This window comes from Otolemur garnettii, unplaced genomic scaffold (genome assembly GCF_000181295.1).
Source record: "Otolemur garnettii isolate 467f Iridium unplaced genomic scaffold, OtoGar3 scaffold00006, whole genome shotgun sequence".
Taxonomy (NCBI): domain Eukaryota; kingdom Metazoa; phylum Chordata; class Mammalia; order Primates; family Galagidae; genus Otolemur; species Otolemur garnettii.
This window is the reverse complement of record NW_003852401.1, coordinates 262,288-270,489: the sequence shown is the minus strand read 5'-3', so window position 1 is coordinate 270,489 and position 8,202 is coordinate 262,288.

Here is an 8,202-nt window from a genome sequence, read left to right as displayed (position 1 = left end):
CCAGTTCATTTTAAAGGCATTATTAATATGGGATATATTTTAAAATCATAGATTAATATTAAAAAAGGACCACTTTAACATTATTCTTTAACAGTTTTACTACCCTTGGCGCTTAGCAATCTATTCTCCATAATATGGTGCATTGTACATCCTGAACTGAAAAATAAAAAGCCTCCAAGTCTCCCTGAACCTCATCTCCCCACCATCTCTTTCAAAATCTAGGGTAAAGCTGTCTTCTGAAGTTCCATTATCTGCCCCAAATCAGGAACTAACAAAGATGAAAACAATTACCTCTAGTCCCCTACCTGAGTTTTCTTGAAATAAAATCATATCACAGGAAGAAAGGCTGTAATATGTCAAACAAAACTGATCAGATTTTTCACAAACTATTGTCTCTGCTCTGCAGGCACAACAGACATTGCCCCAGACTCAGTCACAATTCCTCATTTCCCTTTCTCCTAAAAAGTAGGTACATGAACATCTGTACCCCATTGCAATATCGGCTACTGAGATTCTCCCTGTAAGCACAGTACTAATAGATTCATAAAGCCTTTTCTCTTATTAACCTGCAATATTGTCAGATGATTCTTCAGCAATCTTTCCAAGGGCAAAGAGGAAGTTGCCCTTGACTCCAACACTACAATTTCCTGCCGGGTCACCTGTGGATATATCTTGCTAACACAGGATATAATGGTGTAGTAGTTTTTGAGCAGAGCAAGCAGGGAATAGGCTTAGAAACTGCTTTGGCCAAAGTCAGATGATCAGTAAACAGGAGGACAAGACTAGATATCAGTTTATTTTTCTCTAAATCTCAACGCGATTTCTCTGAGAACCTCTGTTTCTGCCCTGCTTCCCTATGCTTAACATCAATTAAAGGGGAAAAAAAAGTCAGCAAATGTGTTCTTTGGAAGATACCCACCATATTCACCAGAGCTCTCTGGGAGCTTGATGCAACTCTTTAGCTTCTATCCAACAGACTCTAATTCACAATTGTATTTGTGTAGAGATATAAGGCCAGTGATACTTTCTATAACATATTAGGTTTTAGTAAAATGAGTTTTTTTAAAAAATGGTATTTGGTAGTATTTTTTTATCTGGACCCCTATTTCATTTCCTGTAAAGCAAATTTATGTAATGCATGCCTCTGACAAGCTTCCAATCTGTATTGCTGGACAGACACATTTCTACGCAGACACATCCAATTAATTAACGTCTCCAATGTCTGACAATTCAGCTACCTCTTATCATATCTAACTTTTTTTCTTATCTATGCTCTTTGCTGATATATATTATTCTTTAACTTTTTAATTTACTTGTATTAAAGACCAGTCTTCCAGGAATACTTAAACTCATGCCTCAGTACCTGAGCCTCAACTTGTTTATGATTATTTTTTATTTTTTAAAACTCTCTTCACCCTTTATTATATACAAAAATTAAGTCCTCTTTTCATTATATTAACTTCTGCATCTATATTTTATTTGTCTGTTCTATAAGCACAGGGACATGTTTTACCTTCATATATTATAACTTTCTCTTCTCTTCCCTCCTTTTCAGTATAGGCTATATTATTTAAAACTAGTATACTGAAATGCATTATGTCAATGTCATTTCACAGACTACTATTTATGAGATTTTCTTTACTTATGAAACACAAAATAATTGCATTGGTATTTTACAAAGGTTTAAAAATCTTACCAAAATGAAGCCTGATATTGTGTAAGCCTACATTATCTAAGTTCTTTGTTTCTTTCTGACAGTGTCTACAAGTTCAGCTTAAGGCTCCGAATGCTCCTGAGACTCATAAAGGAATGCACCACTACCGAGAGAGAAACACATCTCTGATTTCCAGTCTATTTAGGTCTGTGCTATCTATTTGGAAAGGGACTATTATTCTCGAATATTGAAGAAAGAATTCCTATGAACCAATACCCTGTTGCATCTTACAAAACAGAATTATAGAAAACAAATAGCATCTGGTTTTTTTAGGCAGTGAGTTTGGTATTTCCTTTTTATTTAGTAAGGCATGTTTCCTGAAATCCCAGAAAAAAAGGAAGATAGTAGTTTCTTGGGTAGATTAAAAGTATCTATTTATGAAGGAGGGAAGAAAGAAGAGAGGGAGGAATTGGTTGATCTATTTTTAATTTAAATACAAAATCGTCATGAAAAAAATCACAGTATATTAGAATTAAGAACAAAAGCCTCACAGGGAGACACGGAATCTGAAGCCTCGCGTACTGGGGTTTGGACATATATTGAATTTAGGGTAGAAATATGTTAATATAATGGATAATAATGATATAGCTAAAAACCAAGATAGAATTTAGAAGGATTATTGAATTATCACACTTTATAATGAATCTCAAAATTACTTACATAATTTTAAGGAGTAGTTTAACATTTTAATTCAAAAATATTTACTAACCACTCTGGGGATATATATTAGTTTATTGTACACAAATAAACCTCAAATCTCAGTACCCCAACAAACAGAAGTTTATTTTTCACTAATGGTGCATATTCCATGTGGAACTCCAATAAGGGACCACTTCATACATCACTTAGGTTTCCAGGCAGATGAAGGGTCCACAATACTGTGCCTGTACTACCTCCAGCTAGAGCCCTCCTCAGTTACCTTGGCATGGAGAGAGAATACTGGAAAATCTTGCAATTAAATGCTTAGGCTTGGATACGATTCATTCAGCTGCTTCTGCTCATATCCCACTGATTGTAATAGGCATACAGCACAACCTAACAATAAGGGGAAATACAATAGTATACTCCACTAGCGTGCTTAGAAAGAGACAAGATAAATAATGCCAGACAAAACAAAGAGCCCCAGACATCACCAGCACAGGACACAACAGTTCAGTCATCCCATAAACAACCAGCACCATCCTGGTTTTATACTCTGTTTTTATGATTTTTTTTTTCTGTATTGGCTATGACTTGTTAGAAAGAAACATGATAATGAGAAGAAAAATTAACATAAGAAAATCAACACAATATAAATAAGAAAGTCTGATACAAGAACATCTTCATCTTATACCTTCATAGTGAACATCAGAGCTGAAATTCACCAATATACACTGTTTGGCATTGTTTTTTGCTCACATTTATTCTGACTCGTTGATTCTCTCTTTTGGTTCATCAGAATACGTGATATACCCAGTTCTTAAAGATTTTCAGCATCATTCTTTGCTAAAGATTACCAGAATCCACTAAATATGGTGGTGTGTTGAGTACTATTCTAAATAATCTTTGTATTATAAAACAATCATATGATAATAATAAAACGGTTATGGTCATGTGCATTGCCAACTATCTTCTATTAAATTTATGTGGTTTTCATGCCAACACTAAACAGTATAAACAACTTGAGTGTTTTGCTAAATGAATGTGAATATAATAGATTGCTTTTATGGTTGTATATCTTATTTACTTGATAAGCAGAAAAGACTTTTTCCAAAGTATGTTCACAAATTGCACTTGCAAAGATTACTTTTAAACACATGAGCAAGAGAAAATTATGTCTAATATATTTGCTTAGGACAGAGAAAAACTTGGAACTAATCAGATTATTTGTGCAAAAATGCATGGATCATCCAAATCATTCCCCCAATGCCCTTTTATGTTCTAAGAGAGCAAGCAAAAGCAATTCATGTTTAATTAATGTATGACAAATCTAGCATACGCATTTTAGAAATAAGACTTGGAAACTGACAAGAATTATATCGTGGAGTTATATTGGTGTCCCTGGTGGAAAAATTTAGTGTAGGGTATTTATTTTCATTTTCCCAGACATTTGCAATATGATATGATAGAATATAAACTGGATTGAGTGGGTATCAGGAGACTACAGTTTTACCTCAACTTCATTCTTCAATTGTAAATAAGCTGAAGTTCTTCACGCTTCCATTTCTTCATCGTAGGAAGAAAGTGACTGACTTTTAAGTTCCTTTCCAACCAGCTTCCCATGGCTTAGAGACTTTAATATATAGAGGTTTACAGCTGTGGTCAGGAGACAGTCCTCGCCATGGCAGTAAGGCATAATAGTTATGAGTACATCCCCTGGAGACAGACTGTCTGGATTTGATTCACAGCTTTACTATAATTATTCCTCCAGTTGATAAAATTGGGATAATAATAGCACCTAATTCATAAAATGTTAGAAAGATTAAATGAGTTAATACTTGCAAATATATCTAAAATACTGCAATATAGCAAGCACTCACTCAGCATTAGCTATAATATCATTCGGCATTTTTTTGCTATGTAAAATACTATCTCTTAAAGGTGATCCAGTTTACTTAGTTACTATTAAGGGAAACTTTGCAATAGGATATTAAAGTCGTTCCCTATATGTGGTGCTTAAGATAACTCGGGAAGTCAAAATATATGACTAATTAGAAGGCAGTACATCCCAGACTTTACAAGTAAATAGTAACCACAAGAGCCAAAGTTATGAGAAACAGGTAAAGAATTTGATGTTGGCTGTAAATATAGGTATTAAATTAGGAAACATTGTTTAGGCTGCTAGTAGTTGGCAGAACAAATATCCAGATTCACCTTCCTGATGAAGACAACCTCAAATGTTAGACCAAATACTAAAATGCAACTGAAACATTTTTTTAATTCATTAATGATCGAATGAGAAATTTTAGAATATTTATTCTAAAGCAAGTGGATTAAAGTGAAAAACAGCATATTTACATAGTCTAAAAGTATCTTATCAATTACAAAGAGGAAAAAATAGGATTTCAAAGGCATCATATTAACAACAACAAAAATAATAATTATAGTAACTATATGACAGAGAAACCAGCAGTCACCAACTTAACCAAATTATTTATACCACCATTAATGAGAAGAGTAGTTGTTATGGGCTTCCTTGTATAGTGAAATGAAAATATGACCTTACATACTTTCACCAAAATGCATAACTGAATCTGATTATAGGGAAGCATTATACACATAAAAGCTGAGATAATTTACAGAATAACTGGTTTTCATTCTTCAGAAATATAAATGTCATGAATGAGAAAAAGACTGAAGTCAAAGGGCACTAAAGAGACAGGTGATCCTATGCTTTCTGTAACTATAAAGGATGTTACTGGGACAATGAGCAAAATCTGAATAATGCCTATATGGTTATCAAATATGTCTACAGATCTTTGACAATTCTCCCTTGGAAAGGTAGAGCCTAATTCTCCTTCCCTTGAGTGGGAGCTGTACCTAGTGACTCATTGCTAACTAATAGATGATGAGCAAAGAAATAATGAGATGTCACTTCCCTGACTGGGGCATTAAATAGCTTTACTGTTGCTCTTTCTTAGATCATCCTCTCTGAGGAAGGCAGCCACTAAGCTGATAAGACATCAAACATTTCCATGGATATATCTACATACTGAGGAATTGAGGGTTCCTGCCTGCACTTATCAATTGAGCCATCCTGAAAAGGGATCAAGCCAGGGATCAGGGATCAAGGGATCAAGGGAGCAAGCCCAGACAAGCCTTTAGATGACTGCAGCTTGAACAAAGCCACTTAGAGACTCTGATCCAAACCTTTTCACTCTCACAAAAGTGTGAGAAAACTAATGTTTTGTTTGTTTATAGATTTTAGTAATATACAAATAACATAAAATTTACCATTCAAGCCATTTTTACATGTTCAATTTAATGGCATTGTCATGTTCTTGTGCTGCTGTCAATCACTACTTTATACTTCAGAACTCTTTACACTTCCTAAAACTGAAATTCTGTACTTGGGAAACAATAACACCCAACTCCTCCCTTTCCTGGATAATTAGCATTCTATCTAGCCTCTATGCATTTTCTCTATATTCCTCACCTAAATAGAATAATACAGTATTTGTCTTTTTGTGTTTGATATTTCATTTAGCACATTAGTCTTTGAGATTCATCAATATCATAACATGTGCTAACATTTCTTCATTTATAAGGCTGAAAAGTATTCTATTACACCAATTGCCACATTTTATTTATCCATTCATTTGCTGATGGAGACTTAGAGCACTTCCACCTGTTAGCTGTTCTGCATCATTGCTACTAAGTCCCCGCTTTCAACTTTTATTTGTATTTATTTAAGTATTTTAGACTGAGTCTCACTTTGTCACCTAGGCTAGAGTGCCATGGCCCCAGGCATGATTTGTGTATTAAAACAAAGCAACCTCAAACTTCTTGGGTCAAGTGATCCTCTTGCCTCAACCTCTCTAGTAGCTAGTACTATAAGTGTGAGCCACTGCACCCAGCTAATTTTTCTATTTTTAATATACCTAGGGTTTTGCTTTGCTCTGGCTGGTCTCAAACTTCTGAGCTCAAGTGATTCTCCCCAAGTGCTAGGATTACAGGTGTGAGCCACTGTGCCCAGCCTAAGCCTTTAATTTTATTAATGCCTTTTGATTCACAAACATTTTTAATTTTGATAGTCTAATTATCTATTTTCTTACTTTTGTTGTTTGTGCTTTTAGTTCATATCCAAAAAAACTTATTGTCAAATCTAGTATCATGAAGTTTTTTTTCTGATGTTTTCTTCCAAGAGTTTTATATTTTTACATTTTGGGCTTTGGTGTGCTTTGAATTAACTTTTGCATGTGGTTAAAAGTGAGAGTTCTACTTTATTCTTTTGTATGTATGTATCTAGTTTTTCTAAAAACATTGAAAAGACAGCCCTTTCTGTAATAAATGGTCTTGGTATCTTTATCAAAAATCCATTTCACCATGTTTTTAAGGGTTTATTTTTGGACAGCCTTTTCTAGTCCATTGGTCTATACATCTGTCTTTATGTCAATGCCACACTGTTTTGACTACTGTAGCTTTTTAATGAGTTTCAAAATCAGGATGCATAGGGCCTCCACTTTTGTTCTTTCTCCCTTTTCAAAATTGTTTGAATATTTAGAGTCCCTTGAATTACCTTTTGAATTGTAGGATAAATTTTTCTCTTTTGGCAAAATGCATTATTGGAAGTTTGATAGTTATTGCATAAAATCTGTAGATGGCTTAGGTAATACTGCCATCTAAACAATATTAAGTCTATGAATATGGAATGTATTTCCATTCATTTGTGTATTTAATTTCATTCAGCAACATTTTTTAGATTTCAATATCCAGGTCTTTCATGCTTTTGCCTAAGTTTACTCCTGAGTATTTTATTTTATTTTTTGATACTACTGTAAATGCAAGCATTTCTCAATTTACTTTTCAATTGTTCATTGTTTGTTTAGTGTAGACAAGTGCAAGTGACTTTTGTGTATTAAATTTTATAGCCTGAAACTTTGTTGATTTCATTTATTAATTCTAATAGTTTCTGTTTATTTTACTCTCTTGGAGTTTTTTCATGAAGGATCATACTATTTGTGAACAGAAATAATTTTACTCCTTTCTTTCTAATTTTGTTGCTTTTTATTTTGCTTGCCTAATTGCTCTGCTAAAATTTCCAATATTAGGTTGAATAGAATTAGAAAAAGTGGTCATCCTCATCTCATTCCTAATCTTACAAGAAAAACACTTTCACCATGGAATATAATGTTACCTATGAGCTTTATTATGTTGGGATAGTTTCCTCTGCTTCTAGTTTATTGAATGATTTTATCAAAAGAATATTAAATTTTGTGGAATGTTTTTTCTATTTCAAGTATAATTATACAAGATGGGTTATTTCTGTATGTTAAACCCTTCTTGCATTCTAAGAATGAATTCCACTTGGTCATGGTATGTGATCATTTTAAGAGGTACCAAATACGATTTTCTAGTATTTTGTCAAGAAATTTTGTGTCAATATATAGTAAGGATATTGATTTGTAGTATCCTTGCAGTGACCATTTGGCTTTAGTATTAGATTAATGCCAGTCCTATAGAATGAGTTTGGAAGTGTTTTTTTCTTCTTCAACTTTTGGGGGAAATTTTGAGAATAATCTTGGGAATGGGACAAAATTATAATAGGGACTTTACCCAACAAATTCAATCAGTATAACCTGGTTCTTTGTACTCTCAATGAATTCCCAACAATAAAAGAAAAAAATTGTAAATTCTTCTTCTTCAAATATGACATATAATTCACCAGTGCAGTCATTTGGTCTGACCTATTTGTTGGGAGATTTTGGATTACTGATTTAATGTCTTTATTAGCTATGGGTCTATTCACATTTTCTATTTCTTCATGATTCATTCTTGGCAGGTTGTGT